This window comes from Astyanax mexicanus, chromosome 1 (assembly GCF_023375975.1).
Source record: "Astyanax mexicanus isolate ESR-SI-001 chromosome 1, AstMex3_surface, whole genome shotgun sequence".
In the NCBI taxonomy this organism is placed as follows: domain Eukaryota; kingdom Metazoa; phylum Chordata; class Actinopteri; order Characiformes; family Acestrorhamphidae; genus Astyanax; species Astyanax mexicanus.
The window spans coordinates 35915558-35935568 of NC_064408.1; positions in this window are offsets into that span (position 1 = coordinate 35915558).

Consider the following 20011-nt stretch of genomic DNA (forward strand, 5'->3'; position numbering starts at 1 on the left):
GGAGCCACGGGTCAAAAGTTTGGACACCCCGGCCCCCCAGTACTGTGTGTAATGGAGCCACGGGTCAAAAGTTTGGACACCCCCGAACGGCCAGAGCAACCTAGCGTGCATAGCTGATTGATGTATTTGCACGTTGCGTAGCAACGTGCAAACACCATTTAATCTAATTTATGCATATAAATCACCTAGCAACCACCTAGAAACACCATAGCAACCACCACAGATACCATAGCAACACCTTAGCAACCGCCTAACAACACCTTAGCAACCACCTAGCAACCACCTAGCAACACATTAGCAACCTCCCCGGATACCATAGCAACACCTTAGCAACCGCCTAGCAACACCTTAGCAACCGCATAGCAACCACTTAGCAACACCTTAGCAACCACCCCGGATACCATAGCAACACCTTAGCAACCGCCTAGCAACCACCTAGCAACACCTTAGCAACCACCCCGGATACCATAGCAACACCTTAGCAACCGCCTAGCAACCACCTAGCAACACCTTAGCAACCACCCCGGATACCATAGCAACACCTTAGCAACCGCCTAGCAACACCTTAGCAACCACCTAGCAACACCTTAGCAACCACCCCGGATACCATAGCAACACCTTAGCAACCGCCTAGCAACACCTTAGCAACCACCTAGCAACCACCTAGCAACACCTTAGCAACCACCCCGGATACCATAGCAACACCTTAGCAACCGCCTAGCAACACCCTAGCAACAACCTAGCAACCACCTAGCAACACCTTAGCAACCACCCCGGATACCATAGCAACACCTTAGCAACCGCCTAGCAACACCCTAGCAACCACCTAGCAACCACCTAGCAACACCTTAGCAACCACCCCAGATACCATAGCAACACCTTAGCAACCGCCTAGCAACACCTTAGCAACCACCTAGCAACCACTTAGCAACACCTTAGCAACCACCCCGGATACCATAGCAACACCTTAGCAACCACCTAGCAACCACCTAGCAACGCCTTAGCAACCACCCCGGATACCATAGCAACACCTTAGCAACCGCCTAGCAACCACCTAGCAACAACCTAGCAACACCTTAGCAACCACCCTGGATACCATAGCAACACCTTAGCAACCGCCTAGCAACACCTTAGCAACCGCCTAGCAACACCTTAGCAACCACCTAGCAACACCTTAGCAACCACCCCGGATACCATAGCAACACCTTAGCAACCGCCTAGCAACACCTTAGCAACCACCTAGCAACCACTTAGCAACACCTTAGCAACCACCCCGGATACCATAGCAACACCTTAGCAACCGCCTAGCAACACCTTAGCAACCACCTAGCAACACCTTAGCAACCACCCCGGATACCATAGCAACACCTTAGCAACCGCCTAGCAACACCTTAGCAACCACCTAGCAACACCTTAGCAACCACCCCAGATACCATAGCAACACCTTAGCAACCGCCTAGCAACACCTTAGCAACCACCTAGCAACCACTTAGCAACACCTTAGCAACCATCCCGGATACCATAGCAACACCTTAGCAACCGCCTAGCAATACCTTAGCAACCACCTAGCAACCACCTAGCAACATCTTAGCAACCACCCCGGATACCATAGCAACACCTTAGCAACCACCTAGCAACACCTTAGCAACCACCTAGCAATACCTTAGCAGATACCAGCCAGCACTGCAATCACACTCGCAGTTTCTGCAGGAACTGCAATCTAGTTCTTATTATTATTATTATTATTATTATTCCACCTGTTTTTTGTCCGGTTAACTAGTGCCGCAGTTTTCGAAATATCGACTTCGTTCAAAAGAGAAAACGTGCGTCCATATCGGGAATGGTGGGCTTGTATACAGCTTTCCAATCGGACTTACGTTTTTCGTAAAAACTTCGTAAGTACGCGTTTTTTTGCCCATTGAAAATGAATGGGCAGAACTTTGCACGCCCGTGGACGTCGCAATTTTTGAAATACGAAGATGAAACCAATTGAGGACCTGTAGAACTTATTGAGCTCTTTCCGAAAATATGCGTTACGAAAAGTTACGTCGTACGGATTTCGTACGATTGTCGTACGAAGTGGCCCCATTGGAATGAATGGGGCAAATCGGAGGACGGCAGCTAGATCGAAGGACAGGTAGCTAGAACTCCAGTACTGTGTGTAATGGAGCAGCTATGGGATAAATCAGCATTAGGTCAAAAGTTTGGACACCCCGGCCCCCCAGTACTGTGTGTAATGGAGCCACGGGTCAAAAGTTTGGACACCCCAGAGCCCCAGTACTGTGTGTAATGGAGCCACGGGTCAAAAGTTTGGACACCCCAGAGCCCAGTACTGTGTGTAATGGAGCCACGGGTCAAAAGTTTGGACACCCCAGAGCCCCAGCACTGTGTGTAATGGAGCTGCGGGTCAAAAGTTTGGACACCCCAGAGCCCCAGCACTGTGTGTAATGGAGCTGCGGGTCAAAAGTTTGGACACCCCAGAGCCCCAGTACTGTGTGTAATGGAGCCACGGGTCAAAAGTTTGGACACCCCAGAGCCCCAGCACTGTGTGTAATGGAGCCACGGGTCAAAAGTTTGGACACCCCAGAGCCCAGTACTGTGTGTAATGGAGCCACGGGTCAAAAGTTTGGACACCCCAGAGCCCCAGCACTGTGTGTAATGGAGCTGCGGGTCAAAAGTTTGGACACCCCAGAGCCCCAGCACTGTGTGTAATGGAGTCACGGGTCAAAAGTTTGGACACCCCAGAGCCCCAGCACTGTGTGTAATGGAGCCACGGGTCAAAAGTTTGGACACCCCAGAGCCCCAGTACTGTGTAATGGAGCCACGGGTCAAAAGTTTGGACACCCCAGTGCCCCAGTACTGTGTGTAATGGAGCAACTGGTCAAAAGTTTGGGTACCCCGGTCAGCTCTGCAATCACACTCGCAGTTTCTGTAGGAACTGCAATCTAGTTTTTATTAGTGTGATTGCAGTAATGCAATCACAGTATTGATCTTCTTAAGTCTTATTCTTCTTCTTCTTCTTCTTCTTATTATTATTAGTGTGATTGCAGTAATGCAATCACAGTATTGTTCTTCTTAAGTCTTATTCTTCTTCTTCTTATTATTTTTATTATTAGTGTGATTGCAGATCACACTATTGATCTTCTTAAGTCTGTTTCTTATTATTATTATTATTATTATTATTATTCCACCTGTTTTTTGTCCGGTTAACTAGTGCCGCAGTTTTCGAAATATCGACTTCGTTCAAAAGAGAAAACGTGCGTCCATATCGGGAATGGTGGGCTTGTATACAGCTTTCCGATCGGACTTACGTTTTTCGTAAAAACTTCGTAAGTACGCGTTTTTTTGCCCATTGAAAATGAATGGGCAGAACTTTGCACGCCCGTGGACGTCGCAATGTTTGAAATACGAAGATGAAACCAATTGAGGACCTGTAGAACTTATTGAGCTCTTTCCGAAAATATGCGTTACGAAAAGTTACGACGTACGGATTTCGTACGAATGTCGTACGAAGTGGCCCCATTGGAATGAATGGGGCCAATCGGAGGACGGCAGCTAGATCGAAGGACAGGTAGCTAGAACTCCAGTACTGTGAGTGTATGGAGCAGCTATGGGATAAAACAGCATTAGGTCAAAAGTTTGGACACCCCGGCCCCCCAGTACTGTATGTAATGGAGCCATGGGTCAAAAGTTTGGACACCCCGGCCCGCCAGTACTGTGTGTAATGGAGCCACGGGTCAAAAGTTTGGACACCCCCGAACGACCAGAGCAACCTAGCGTGCATAGCTGATTGATGTATTTGCACGTTGCGTAGCAACGTGCAAACACCATTTAATCTAATTTATGCATATAAATCACCTAGCAACCACCTAGAAACACCATAGCAACCACCCCGGATACCCTAGCAACACCTTAGCAACCGCCTAGCAACACCCTAGCAACCACCTAGCAACCACCTAGCAACACCTTAGCAACCATCCCGGATACCATAGCAACACCTTAGCAACCGCCTAGCAACACCCTAGCAACCACCTAGCAACCACCTAGCAACACCTTAGCAACCACCCCGGATACCATAGCAACACCTTAGCAACCGCCTAGCAACACCTTAGCAACCACCTAGCAAACACCTAGCAACACCTTAGCAACCACCCCGGATACCATAGCAACACCTTAGCAACCGCCTAGCAACACCTTAGCAACCACCTAGCAACCACCTAGCAACACCTTAGCAACCACCCCGGATACCATAGCAACACCTTAGCAACCGCCTAGCAACACCTTAGCAACCACCTAGCAACCACCTAGCAACACCTTAGCAACCATCCCGGATACCATAGCAACACCTTAGCAACCGCCTAGCAACACCCTAGCAACCACCTAGCAACCACCTAGCAACACCTTAGCAACCACCCCGGATACCATAGCAACACCTTAGCAACCGCCTAGCAACACCTTAGCAACCACCTAGCAAACACCTAGCAACACCTTAGCAACCACCCCGGATACCATAGCAACACCTTAGCAACCGCCTAGCAACACCTTAGCAACCACCTAGCAACCACCTAGCAACACCTTAGCAACCACCCCGGATACCATAGCAACACCTTAGCAACCGCCTAGCAACACCTTAGCAACCACCTAGCAACCACCTAGCAACACCTTAGCAACCACCCCGGATACCATAGCAACACCTTAGCAACCGCCTAGCAACACCCTAGCAACCACCTAGCAACCACCTAGCAACACCTTAGCAACCACCCCGGATACCATAGCAACACCTTAGCAACCGCCTAGCAACACCCTAGCAACCACCTAGCAACCACCTAGCAACACCTTAGCAACCACCCCGGATACCATAGCAACACCTTAGCAACCGCCTAGCAACACCCTAGCAACCACCTAGCAACCACCTAGCAACACCTTAGCAACCACCCCGGATACCATAGCAACACCTTAGCAACCGCCTAGCAACACCCTAGCAACCACCTAGCAACACCTTAGCAACCACCCCGGATACCATAGCAACACCTTAGCAACCGCCTAGCAACACCCTAGCAACCACCTAGCAACACCTTAGCAACCACCCCGGATACCATAGCAACACCTTAGCAACCGCCTAGCAACACCTTAGCAACCACCTAGCAACACCTTAGCAACCACCCTGGATACCATAGCAACACCTTAGCAACCGCCTAGCAACACCTTAGCAACCACCTAGCAACACCTTAGCAACCACCCCGGATACCATAGCAACACCTTAGCAACCGCCTAGCAACACCCTAGCAACCACCTAGCAACCACCTAGCAACACCTTAGCAACCACCCCGGATACCATAGCAACACCCTAGCAACCACCTAGCAACACCTTAGCAACCACCCCGGATACCATAGCAACACCTTAGCAACCGCCTAGCAACACCTTAGCAACCACCTAGCAACCACCTAGCAACACCTTAGCAACCACCCCGGATACCATAGCAACACCTTAGCAACCGCCTAGCAACACCTTAGCAACCACCTAGCAACCACCTAGCAACACCTTAGCAACCACCCTGGATACCATAGCAACACCTTAGCAACCGCCTAGCAACACCTTAGCAACCACCTAGCAACACCTTAGCAACCACCCCAGATACCATAGCAACACCTTAGCAACCGCCTAGCAACACCTTAGCAACCACCTAGCAACCACTTAGCAACACCTTAGCAACCACCCCGGATACCATAGCCACACCTTAGCAACCACTTAGCAACACCTTAGCAACACCATAGCAGATACCAGCCAGCACTGCAATCACACTCGCAGTTTCTGTAGGAACTGCAATCTAGTTATTATTATTATTCCACCTGTTTTTTGTCCGGTTAACTAGTGCCGCAGTTTTCGAAATATCGACTTCGTTCAAAAGAGAAAACGTGCGTCCATATCGGGAATGGTGGGCTTGTATACAGCTTTCCGATCGGACTTACGTTTTTCGTAAAAACTTCGTAAGTACGCGTTTTTTTGACCATTGAAAATGAATGGGCAGAACTTTGCACGCCCGTGGACGTCGCAATTTTTGAAATACGAAGATGAAACCAATTGAGGACCTGTAGAACTTATTGAGCTCTTTCCGAAAATATGCGTTACGAAAAGTTACGACGTACGGATTTCGTACGAATGTCGTACGAAGTGGCCCCATTGGAATGAATGGGGCCAATCGGAGGACGGCAGCTAGATCGAAGGACAGGTAGCTAGAACTCCAGTACTGTGAGTGTATGGAGCAGCTATGGGATAAATCAGCGTTAGGTCAAAAGTTTGGACACCCCGGCCCCCCCCCCAGTACTGTGTGTAATGGAGCCATGGGTCAAAAGTTTGGACACCCCGGCCCCCCAGTACTGTGTGTAATGGAGCCACGGGTCAAAAGTTTGGACACCCCCGAACGGCCAGAGCAACCTAGCGTGCATAGCTGATTGATGTATTTGCACGTTGCGTAGCAACGTGCAAACACCATTTAATCTAATTGATGCATATACATCACCTAGCAACCACCTAGAAACACCATAGCAACCACCCCGGATACCATAGCAACACCTTAGCAACCGCCTAGCAACACCCTAGCAACCACCTAGCAACCACCTAGCAACACCTTGGCAACCATCCCGGATACCATAGCAACACCTTAGCAACCGCCTAGCAACACCCTAGCAACCACCTAGCAACCACCTAGCAACACCTTAGCAACCACCCCAGATACCATAGCAACACCTTAGCAACCGCCTGGCAACACCTTAGCAACCACCTAGCAACCACCTAGCAACACCTTAGTAACCACCCCAGATACCATAGCAACACCTTAGCAACCGCCTAGCAACACCCTAGCAACCACCTACCAACCACTTAGCAACACCTTAGCAACCACCCCGGATACCATAGCAACACCTTAGCAACCGCCTAGCAACACCCTAGCAACCACCTAGCAACCACCTAGCAACACCTTAGCAACCACCCCGGATACCATAGCAACACCTTAGCAACCACCTAGCAACCGCCTAGCAACACCCTAGCAACCACCTAGCAACCACCTAGCAACACCTTAGCAACCACCCCGGATACCATAGCAACACCTTAGTAACCGCCTAGCAACACCCTAGCAACCACCTAGCAACCACCTAGCAACACCTTAGCAACCACCCCGGATACCATAGCAACACCTTAGCAACCACCTAGCAACTGCTTAGTAGTGACCTACCAACCACTTAGCAACACCATAGCAACCACCCTGGATACCATAGCAACACCTTAGCAACCGCCTAGCAACACCTTAGCAACCACCCCAGATACCATAGCAACACCTTAGCAACCACCTAGCAACTGCTTAGTAGTGACCTACCAACCACTTAGCAACACCATAGCAACCACCCTGGATACCATAGCAACACCTTAGCAACCGCCTAGCAACACCCTAGCAACCACCTAGCAACACCTTAGCAACCACCCCGGATACCATAGCAACACCTTAGCAACCGCCTAGCAACACCCTAGCAACCACCTAGCAACCACCTAGCAACACCTTAGCAACCACCCCAGATACCATAGCAACACCTTAGCAACCGCCTAGCAACACCCTAGCAACCACCTAGCAACCACCTAGCAACACCTTAGCAACCACCCTGGATACCATAGCAACACCTTAGCAACCGCCTAGCAACACCCTAGCAACCACCTAGCAACCACCTAGCAACACCTTAGCAACCACCCCGGATACCATAGCAACACCTTAGCAACCGGCTAGCAACACCGTAGCAACCACCTAGCAACCACCTAGCAACACCTTAGCAACCACTCCGGATACCATAGCAACACCTTAGCAACCGCCTAGCAACACCATAGCAACCACCCCGGATACCATAGCAACACCTTAGCAACCGCCTAGCAACACTCTAGCAACCACCTAGCAACCACCTAGCAACACCTTAGCAACCACCCCGGATACCATAGCAACACCTTAGCAACCGCCTAGCAACACCTTAGCAACCACCTAGCAACCAGTTAGCAACACCTTAGCAACCACCCCGGATACCATAGCAACACCTTAGCAACCGCCTAGCAACACCCTAGCAACCACCTAGCAACCACCTAGCAACACCTTAGCAACCACCCCGGATACCATAGCAACACCTTAGCAACCGCCTAGCAACACCCTAGCAACAACCTAGCAACACCTTAGCAACCACCCTGGATACCATAGCAACACCTTAGCAACCGCCTAGCAACACCTTAGCAACCACTTAGCAACCACCCCGGATACCATAGCAACACCTTAGCAACCGCCTAGCAACCACCTAGCAACACCTTAGCAACCACCGCGGATACCATAGCAACCGCCTAGCAACACCTTAGCAACCACCTAACAACACCTTAGCAACCATCCCGGATACCATAGCAACACCTTAGCAACCGCCTAGCAATACCTTAGCAACCACCTAGCAACCACCTAGCAACATCTTAGCAACCACCCCGGATACCATAGCAACACCTTAGCAACCACCTAGCAACACCTTAGCAACCACCTAGCAACACCTTAGCAACCACCTAGCAACACCTTAGCAGATACCAGCCAGCACTGCAGTCACACTCGCAGTTTCTGCAGGAACTGCAATCTAGTTATTAGTGTGATTGCAGTAATGCAATCACAGTATTGATCTTCTTAAGTCTTATTCTTATTATTATTATTATTATTATTCCACCTGTTTTTTGTCCGGTTAACTAGTGCCGCAGTTTTCGAAATATCGACTTCGTTCAAAAGAGAAAACGTGCGTCCATATCGGGAATGGTGGGCTTGTATACAGCTTTCCGATCGGACTTACGTTTTTCGTAAAAACTTCGTAAGTACGCGTTTTTTTGCCCATTGAAAATGAATGGGCAGAACTTTGCACGCCCGTGGACGTCGCAATTTTTGAAATACGAAGATGAAACCAATTGAGGACCTGTAGAACTTATTGAGCTCTTTCCGAAAATATGCGTTACGAAAAGTTACGACGTACGGATTTCGTACGATTGTCGTACGAAGTGGCCCCATTGGAATGAATGGGGCCAATCGGAGGACGGCAGCTAGATCGAAGGACAGGTAGCTAGACCTCCAGTACTGTGAGTGTATGGAGCAGCTATGAGATAAATCAGCGTTAGGTCAAAAGTTTGGACACCCCGGCCCCCCAGTACTGTGTGTAATGGAGCCACGGGTCAAAAGTTTGGACACCCCGGCCCCCCAGTACTGTGTGTAATGGAGCCACGGGTCAAAAGTTTGGACACCCCGGCCCCCCAGTACTGTGTGTAATGGAGCCACGGGTCAAAAGTTTGGACACCCCCGAACGGCCAGAGCAACCTAGCGTGCATAGCTGATTGATGTATTTGCACGTTGCGTAGCAACGTGCAAACACCATTTAATCAAATTTATGCATATACATCACCTAGCAACCACCTAGAAACACCATAGCAACCACCCCGGATACCATAGCAACACCTTAGCAACCGCCTAGCAACACCATAGCAACCACCTAGCAACCATCTAGCAACACCTTAGCAACCACCCCAGATACCATAGCAACACCTTAGCAACCCCATAGCAACACCCTAGCAACCACCTAGCAACACCTTAGCAACCACCCCGGATACCATAGCAACACCTTAGCAAACACCCCGGATACCATAGCAACACCTTAGCAACCGCCTAGCAACACCCTAGCAACCACCTAGCAACACCTTAGCAACCACCCCGGATACCATAGCAACACCTTAGCAACCGCCTAGCAACACCCTAGCAACCACCTAGCAACCACCTAGCAACACCTTAGCAACCACCCCGGATACCATAGCAACACCTTAGCAACCGCCTAGCAACACCCTAGCAACCACCTAGCAACCACCTAGCAACACCTTAGCAACCACCCCGGATACCATAGCAACACCTTAGCAACCGCCTAGCAACACCCTAGCAACCACCTAGCAACCACCTAGCAACACCTTAGCAACCACCCCGGATACCATAGCAACACCTTAGCAACCGCCTAGCAACACCCTAGCAACCACCTAGCAACACCTTAGCAACCACCCCGGATACCATAGCAACACCTTAGCAACCGCCTAGCAACACCCTAGCAACCACCTAGCAACACCTTAGCAACCACCCCGGATACCATAGCAACACCTTAGCAACCGCCTAGCAACACCTTAGCAACCACCTAGCAACACCTTAGCAACCACCCCGGATACCATAGCAACACCTTAGCAACCGCCTAGCAACACCTTAGCAACCACCTAGCAACACCTTAGCAACCACCCCGGATACCATAGCAACACCTTAGCAACCGCCTAGCAACACCCTAGCAACCACCTAGCAACCACCTAGCAACACCTTAGCAACCACCCCGGATACCATAGCAACACCCTAGCAACCACCTAGCAACACCTTAGCAACCACCCCGGATACCATAGCAACACCTTAGCAACCGCCTAGCAACACCTTAGCAACCACCTAGCAACCACCTAGCAACACCTTAGCAACCACCCCGGATACCATAGCAACACCTTAGCAACCGCCTAGCAACACCTTAGCAACCACCTAGCAACCACCTAGCAACACCTTAGCAACCACCCTGGATACCATAGCAACACCTTAGCAACCGCCTAGCAACACCTTAGCAACCACCTAGCAACACCTTAGCAACCACCCCAGATACCATAGCAACACCTTAGCAACCGCCTAGCAACACCTTAGCAACCACCTAGCAACCACTTAGCAACACCTTAGCAACCACCCCGGATACCATAGCCACACCTTAGCAACCACTTAGCAACACCTTAGCAACACCATAGCAGATACCAGCCAGCACTGCAATCACACTCGCAGTTTCTGTAGGAACTGCAATCTAGTTATTATTATTATTCCACCTGTTTTTTGTCCGGTTAACTAGTGCCGCAGTTTTCGAAATATCGACTTCGTTCAAAAGAGAAAACGTGCGTCCATATCGGGAATGGTGGGCTTGTATACAGCTTTCCGATCGGACTTACGTTTTTCGTAAAAACTTCGTAAGTACGCGTTTTTTTGCCCATTGAAAATGAATGGGCAGAACTTTGCACGCCCGTGGACGTCGCAATTTTTGAAATACTAAGATGAAACCAATTGAGGACCTGTAGAACTTATTGAGCTCTTTCCGAAAATATGCGTTACGAAAAGTTACGACGTACGGATTTCGTACGAATGTCGTACGAAGTGGCCCCATTGGAATGAATGGGGCCAATCGGAGGACGGCAGCTAGATCGAAGGACAGGTAGCTAGAACTCCAGTACTGTGTGTAATGGAGCAGCTATGGGATAAATCAGCGTTAGGTCAAAAGTTTGGACACCCCGGCCCCCCCCCAGTACTGTGTGTAATGGAGCCACGGGTCAAAAGTTTGGACACCCCGGCCCCCCAGTACTGTGTGTAATGGAGCCACGGGTCAAAAGTTTGGACACCCCCGAACGGCCAGAGCAACCTAGCGTGCATAGCTGATTGATGTATTTGCACGTTGCGTAGCAACGTGCAAACACCATTTAATCAAATTTATGCATATACATCACCTAGCAACCACCTAGAAACACCATAGCAACCACCCCGGATACCATAGCAACACCTTAGCAACCGCCTAGCAACACCATAGCAACCACCTAGCAACCATCTAGCAACACCTTAGCAACCACCCCAGATACCATAGCAACACCTTAGCAACCCCCTAGCAACACCCTAGCAACCACCTAGCAACCACCTAGCAACACCTTAGCAACCACCCCGGATACCATAGCAACACCTTAGCAACCGCCTAGCAACACCCTAGCAACCACCTAGCAACCACCTAGCAACACCTTAGCAAACACCCCGGATACCATAGCAACACCTTAGCAACCGCCTAGCAACACCCTAGCAACCACCTAGCAACCACCTAGCAACACCTTAGCAACCACCCCGGATACCATAGCAACACCTTAGCAACCGCCTAGCAACACCCTAGCAACCACCTAGCAACCACCTAGCAACACCTTAGCAACCACCCCGGATACCATAGCAACACCTTAGCAACCGCCTAGCAACACCCTAGCAACCACCTAGCAACCACCTAGCAACACCTTAGCAACCACCCCGGATACCATAGCAACACCTTAGCAACCGCCTAGCAACACCCTAGCAACCACCTAGCAACCACCTAGCAACACCTTAGCAACCACCCCGGATACCATAGCAACACCTTAGCAACCGCCTAGCAACACCCTAGCAACCACCTAGCAACACCTTAGCAACCATCCCGGATACCATAGCAACACCTTAGCAACCGCCTAGCAACACCCTAGCAACCACCTAGCAACACCTTAGCAACCACCCCGGATACCATAGCAACACCTTAGCAACCGCCTAGCAACACCTTAGCAACCACCTAGCAACACCTTAGCAACCACCCCGGATACCATAGCAACACCTTAGCAACCGCCTAGCAACACCTTAGCAACCACCTAGCAACACCTTAGCAACCACCCCGGATACCATAGCAACACCTTAGCAACCGCCTAGCAACACCCTAGCAACCACCTAGCAACCACCTAGCAACACCTTAGCAACCACCCCGGATACCATAGCAACACCCTAGCAACCACCTAGCAACACCTTAGCAACCACCCCGGATACCATAGCAACACCTTAGCAACCGCCTAGCAACACCTTAGCAACCACCTAGCAACCACCTAGCAACACCTTAGCAACCACCCCGGATACCATAGCAACACCTTAGCAACCGCCTAGCAACACCTTAGCAACCACCTAGCAACACCTTAGCAACCACCCTGGATACCATAGCAACACCTTAGCAACCGCCTAGCAACACCTTAGCAACCACCTAGCAACACCTTAGCAACCACCCCAGATACCATAGCAACACCTTAGCAACCGCCTAGCAACACCTTAGCAACCACCTAGCAACCACTTAGCAACACCTTAGCAACCACCCCGGATACCATAGCCACACCTTAGCAACCACTTAGCAACACCTTAGCAACACCATAGCAGATACCAGCCAGCACTGCAATCACACTCGCAGTTTCTGTAGGAACTGCAATCTAGTTATTATTATTATTATTATTATTATTCCACCTGTTTTTTGTCCGGTTAACTAGTGCCGCAGTTTTCGAAATATCGACTTCGTTCAAAAGAGAAAACGTGCGTCCATATCGGGAATGGTGGGCTTGTATACAGCTTTCCGATCGGACTTACGTTTTTCGTAAAAACTTCGTAAGTACGCGTTTTTTTGACCATTGAAAATGAATGGGCAGAACTTTGCACGCCCGTGGACGTCGCAATTTTTGAAATACGAAGATGAAACCAATTGAGGACCTGTAGAACTTATTGAGCTCTTTCCGAAAATATGCGTTACGAAAAGTTACGACGTACGGATTTCGTACGATTGTCGTACGAAGTGGCCCCATTGGAATGAATGGGGCCAATCGGAGGACGGCAGCTAGATCGAAGGACAGGTAGCTAGAACTCCAGTACTGTGTGTAATGGAGCAGCTATGGGATAAAACAGCATTAGGTCAAAAGTTTGGACACCCCGGCCCCCCAGTACTGTGTGTAATGGAGCCACGGGTCAAAAGTTTGGACACCCCGGCCCCCCCAGTACTGTGTGTAATGGAGCCACGGGTCAAAAGTTTGGACACCCCCGAACGGCCAGAGCAACCTAGCGTGCATAGCTGATTGATGTATTTGCACGTTGCGTAGCAACGTGCAAACACCATTTAATCTAATTTATGCATATAAATCACCTAGCAACCACCTAGTAACACCATAGCAACCACCACAGATACCATAGCAACACCTTAGCAACCGCCTAGCAACACCTTAGCAACCACCTAGCAACCACCTAGCAACACCTTAGCAACCTCCCCGGATACCATAGCAACACCTTAGCAACCGCCTAGCAACACCTTAGCAACCGCATAGCAACCACTTAGCAACACCTTAGCAACCACCCCGGATACCATAGCAACACCTTAGCAACCGCCTAGCAACCACCTAGCAACCACCTAGCAACCACCTAGCAACACCTTAGCAACCACCCCAGATACCATAGCAACACCTTAGCAACCGCCTAGCAACACCTTAGCAACCACCTAGCAACCACCTAGCAACACCTTAGCAACCACCCCGGATACCATAGCAACACCTTAGCAACCGCCTAGCAACACCCTAGCAACAACCTAGCAACCACCTAGCAACACCTTAGCAACCACCCTGGATACCATAGCAACACCTTAGCAACCGCCTAGCAACACCCTAGCAACCACCTAGCAACCACCTAGCAACACCTTAACAACCACCCCGGATACCGTAGCAACACCTTAGCAACCGCCTAGCAACACCCTAGCAACCACCTAGCAACCACCTAGCAACACCTTAGCAACCACCCTGGATACCATAGCAACACCTTAGCAACCGCCTAGCAACACTCTAGCAACCACCTAGCAACCACCTAGCAACACCTTAGCAACCACCCCGGATACCATAGCAACACCTTAGCAACCGCCTAGCAACACCTTAGCAACCACCTAGCAACCACTTAGCAACACCTTAGCAACCACCACGGATACCATAGCAACACCTTAGCAACCGCCTAGCAACACCCTAGCAACCGCCTAGCAACACCCTAGCAACCACCTAGCAACCACCTAGCAACACCTTAGCAACCACCCCGGATACCATAGCAACACCTTAGCAACCGCCTAGCAACACCCTAGCAACCACCTAGCAACCACCTAGCAACACCTTAGCAACCACCCCAGATACCATAGCAACACCTTAGCAACCGCCTAGCAACACCCTAGCAACCACCTAGCAACACCTTAGCAACCACCCCGGATACCATAGCAACACCTTAGCAACCGGCTAGCAACACCTTAGCAACCACCTAGCAACCACCTAGCAACACCTTAGCAACCACCCCGGATACCATAGCAACACCTTAGCAACCACCTAGCAACCACCTAGCAACAGCTTAGCAACTACCCCGGATACCATAGCAACACCTTAGCAACCGCCTAGCAACCACCTAGCAACCACCTAGCAACACCTTAGCAACCGCCTAGCAACACCCTAGCAACCACCTAGCAACCACCTAGCAACACCTTAGCAACCACCCCGGATACCATAGCAACACCTTATCAACCGCCTAGCAACACCTTAGCAACCACCTAGCAACCACCTAGCAACACCTTAGCAACCACCCCGGATAACATAGCAACACCTTAGCAACCGCCTAGCAACACCCTAGCAACCACCTAGCAACACCTTAGCAACCACCCCGGATACCATAGCAACACCTTAGCAACACCATAGCAGATACCAGCCAGCACTGCAATCACACTCGCAGTTTCTGTAGGAACTGCAATCTAGTTATTATTATTATTCCACCTGTTTTTTGTCCGGTTAACTAGTGCCGCAGTTTTCGAAATATCGACTTCGTTCAAAAGAGAAAACGTGCGTCTATATCGGGAATGGTGGGCTTGTATACAGCTTTCCGATCGGACTTACGTTTTTCGTAAAAACTTCGTAAGTACGCGTTTTTTTGCCCATTGACAATGAATGGGCAGAACTTTGCACGCCCGTGGACGTCGCAATTTTTGAAATACGAAGATGAAACCAATTGAGGACCTGTAGAACTTATTGAGCTCTTTCCGAAAATATGCGTTACGAAAAGTTACGACGTACGGATTTCGTACGAATGTCGTACGAAGTGGCCCCATTGGAATGAATGGGGCCAATCGGAGGACGGCAGCTAGATCGAAGGACAGGTAGCTAGAACTCCAGTACTGTGAGTGTATGGAGCAGCTATGGGATAAAACAGCATTAGGTCAAAAGTTTGGACACCCCGGCCCCCCAGTACTGTGTGTAATGGAGCCATGGGTCAAAAGTTTGGACACCCCGGCCCCCCAGTACTGTGTGTAATGGAGCCACGGGTCAAAAGTTTGGACACCCCCGAACGGCCAGAGCAACCTAGCGTGCATAGCTAATTGATGTATTTGCACGTTGCGTAGCAACGTGCAAACACCATTTAATCTAATTTATGCATATAAATCACCTAGCAACCACCTAGAAACACCATAGCAACCACCACAGATACCATAGCAACACCTTAGCAACCGCCTAGCAACACCTTAGCAACCACCTAGCAACCACCTAGCAACACCTTAGCAACCTCCCCGGATACCATAGCAACACCTTAGCAACCGCCTAGCAACACCTTAGCAACCGCATAGCAACCACTTAGCAACACCTTAGCAACCACCCCGGATACCATAGCAACACCTTAGCAACCGCCTAGCAACCACCTAGCAACCACCTAGCAACCACCTAGCAACACCTTAGCAACCACCCCGGATACCATAGCAACACCTTAGCAACCGCCTAGCAACACCTTAGCAACCACCTAGCAACCACCTAGCAACACCTTAGCAACCACCCCGGATACCATAGCAACACCTTAGCAACCGCCTAGCAACACCCTAGCAACAACCTAGCAACCACCTAGCAACACCTTAGCAACCACCCTGGATACCATAGCAACACCTTAGCAACCGCCTAGCAACACCCTAGCAACCACCTAGCAACCACCTAGCAACACCTTAGCAACCACCCCGGATACCGTAGCAACACCTTAGCAACCGCCTAGCAACACCCTAGCAACCACCTAGCAACCACCTAGCAACACCTTAGCAACCACCCTGGATACCATAGCAACACCTTAGCAACCGCCTAGCAACACTCTAGCAACCACCTAGCAACACCTTAGCAACCACCCCGGATACCTTAGCAACCACCTAGCAACCACTTAGCAACACCTTAGCAACCACCACGGATACCATAGCAACACCTTAGCAACCGCCTAGCAACACCCTAGCAACCACCTAGCAACCACCTAGCAACACCTTAGCAACCACCCCGGATACCATAGCAACACCTTAGCAACCGCCTAGCAACACCCTAGCAACCACCTAGCAACCACCTAGCAACACCTTAGCAACCACCCCAGATACCATAGCAACACCTTAGCAACCGCCTAGCAACACCCTAGCAACCACCTAGCAACACCTTAGCAACCACCCCGGATACCATAGCAACACCTTAGCAACCGGCTAGCAACACCTTGGCAACCACCTAGCAACCACCTAGCAACACCTTAGCAACCACCCCGGATACCATAGCAACACCTTAGCAACCGCCTAGCAACACCTTAGCAACCACCTAGCAACCACCTAGCAACAGCTTAGCAACTACCCCGGATACCATAGCAACACCTTAGCAACCGCCTAGCAACACCCTAGCAACCACCTAGCAACCACCTAGCAACACCTTAGCAACCGCCTAGCAACACCCTAGCAACCACCTAGCAACCACCTAGCAACACCTTAGCAACCACCCCGGATACCATAGCAACACCTTAGCAACCGCCTAGCAACACCTTAGCAACCACCTAGCAACCACCTAGCAACACCTTAGCAACCACCCCGGATACCATAGCAACACCTTAGCAACCGCCTAGCAACACCCTAGCAACCACCTAGCAACACCTTAGCAACCACCCCGGATACCATAGCAACACCTTAGCAACACCATAGCAGATACCAGCCAGCACTGCAATCACACTCGCAGTTTCTGTAGGAACTGCAATCTAGTTATTATTATTATTATTATTATTATTCCACCTGTTTTTTGTCCGGTTAACTAGTGCCGCAGTTTTCGAAATATCGACTTCGTTCAAAAGAGAAAACGTGCGTCCATATCGGGAATGGTGGGCTTGTATACAGCTTTCCGATCGGACTTACGTTTTTCGTAAAAACTTCGTAAGTACGCGTTTTTTTGCCCATAGAAAATGAATGGGCAGAACTTTGCACGTCCGTGGACGTCGCAATTTTTGAAATACTAAGATGAAACCAATTGAGGACCTGTAGAACTTATTGAGCTCTTTCCGAAAATATGCGTTACGAAAAGTTACGACGTACGGATTTCGTACGAATGTCGTACGAAGTGGCCCCATTGGAATGAATGGGGCCAATCGGAGGACGGCAGCTAGATCGAAGGACAGGTAGCTAGAACTCCAGTACTGTGTGTAATGGAGCAGCTATGGGATAAAACAGTATTAGGTCAAAAGTTTGGACACCCCGGCCCCCCAGTACTGTGTGTAATGGAGCCACGGGTCAAAAGTTTGGACACCCCGGCCCCCCAGTACTGTGTGTAATGGAGCCACGGGTCAAAAGTTTGGACACCCCCGAACGGCCAGAGCAACCTAGCGTGCATAGCTGATTGATGTATTTGCACGTTGCGTAGCAACGTGCAAACACCATTTAATCAAATTTATGCATATACATCACCTAGCAACCACCTAGAAACACCATAGCAACCACCCTGGATACCATAGCAACACCTTAGCAACCGCCTAGCAACACCATAGCAACCACCTAGCAACCATCTAGCAACACCTTAGCAACCACCCCAGATACCATAGCAACACCTTAGCAACCGCCTAGCAACACCCTAGCAACCACCTAGCAACCACCTAGCAACACCTTAGCAACCACCCCGGATACCATAGCAACACCTTAGCAACCGCCTAGCAACACCCTAGCAACCACCTAGCAACCACCTAGCAACACCTTAGCAACCACCCCGGATACCATAGCAACACCTTAGCAACCGCCTAGCAACACCCTAGCAACCACCTAGCAACACCTTAGCAACCACCCCGGATACCATAGCAACACCTTAGCAACCGCCTAGCAACACCCTAGCAACCACCTAGCAACCACCTAGCAACACCTTAGCAACCACCCCGGATACCATAGCAACACCTTAGCAACCGCCTAGCAACACCCTAGCAACCACCTAGCAACCACCTAGCAACACCTTAGCAACCACCCCGGATACCATAGCAACACCTTAGCAACCGCCTAGCAACACCCTAGCAACCACCTAGCAACCACCTAGCAACACCTTAGCAACCACCCCGGATACCATAGCAACACCTTAGCAACCGCCTAGCAACACCCTAGCAACCACCTAGCAACCACCTAGCAACACCTTAGCAACCACCCCGGATACCATGGCAACACCTTAGCAACCGCCTAGCAACACCCTAGCAACCACCTAGCAACACCTTAGCAACCACCCTGGATACCATAGCAACACCTTAGCAACCGCCTAGCAACACCCTAGCAACCACCTAGCAACCACCTAGCAACACCTTAGCAACCACCCCGGATACCATAGCAACACCTTAGCAACCGCCTAGCAACACCCTAGCAACCACCTAGCAACCACCTAGCAACACCTTAGCAACCACCCCGGATACCATAGCAACACCTTAGCAACCGCCTAGCAACACCCTAGCAACCACCTAGCAACACCTTAGCAACCACCCCGGATACCATAGCAACACCTTAGCAACCGCCTAGCAACAACTTAGCAACCACCTAGCAACCACCTAGCAACACCTTAGCAACCACCCCGGATACCATAGCAACACCTTAGCAACCACCTAGCAACACCTTAGCAACCACCTAGCAACCAGCTAGCAACACCTTAGCAACCACCCCGGATACCATAGCAACACCTTAGCAACCGCCTTGCAACACCTTAGCAACCACCTAGCAACACCTTAGCAACCACCCCAGATACCATAGCAACACCTTAGCAACCGCCTAGCAACACCTTAGCAACCACCTAGCAACCACTTAGCAACACCTTAGCAACCACCCCGGATACCATAGCAACACCTTAGCAACCGCCTAGCAACACCCTAGCAACCACCTAGCAACCACCTAGCAACACCTTAGCAACCACCGCAGATACCATAGCAACACCTTAGCAACCGCCTAGCAACACCCTAGCAACCACCTAGCAACACCTTAGCAACCACCCCGGATACCATAGCAACACCTTAGCAACCGCCTAGCAACA